This window comes from Echeneis naucrates, chromosome 6 (genome assembly GCF_900963305.1).
Source record: "Echeneis naucrates chromosome 6, fEcheNa1.1, whole genome shotgun sequence".
Classification (NCBI taxonomy): Eukaryota; Metazoa; Chordata; class Actinopteri; order Carangiformes; family Echeneidae; genus Echeneis; species Echeneis naucrates.
In genome coordinates, this window is record NC_042516.1 from 13,287,855 (window position 1) to 13,288,537 (window position 683).

The window sequence follows — 683 nt, forward strand, 5'->3', positions numbered from 1 at the left end:
TGATTGAGCCTCAAATGCCGTTTATCCATTCATTTATTTATCTTCTACCGTTTATCTATTTCCAGGTCATATGTGTGTGTGTGTGGGTGTGTGTGTGTGTGTGTGTGTGTGTGTGTGTGTGTGTGTGTGTGTGTCTGTTTGGGGGGGAGGGTTACACTCTGAACATTGTTTATATATTTATCCTGCTTAATGTACTAGACTTCACTCTATACACTACAAAGAGTGGTAAGCTGCTTTTAAAATCTCCTGATCTCCTAGTGGTTGCTTTCATACTTTCAGGTTTATATGTAGGTTGTATATTTGCTGCTGAAAAATTGAAGTTAAATGTGTCAGTAAGAATTTTCGAGGAAATGATTTGTAAAACCTCGATTTTTTACTTTTTCCTATGAAATGTAAAATCCAGGTGTGTCAGATGAATACAAGTTCTCCAGCTCTGTTAGGTTTTCAGTGGGGCTGGCTCAGGACTGTTTTTGTTTTGGCTTGGGTTTTTTTTTTTTTTTTTTTTTTTTTTTGCGTGTGTGTGTGTGTGTGTGTGTGTGTGTTTGTATCAATCGGACACAGTCTTACAGTTAGACTTCCGGCTGCTGAGTTGTGAGGAATCGCGATGATTCAACATCTTGGATGGTCTTGTTTTCAGCATGTGTGAGCTGCATCACCCCTCCCCGGTCGCCAGATGTCTCTCC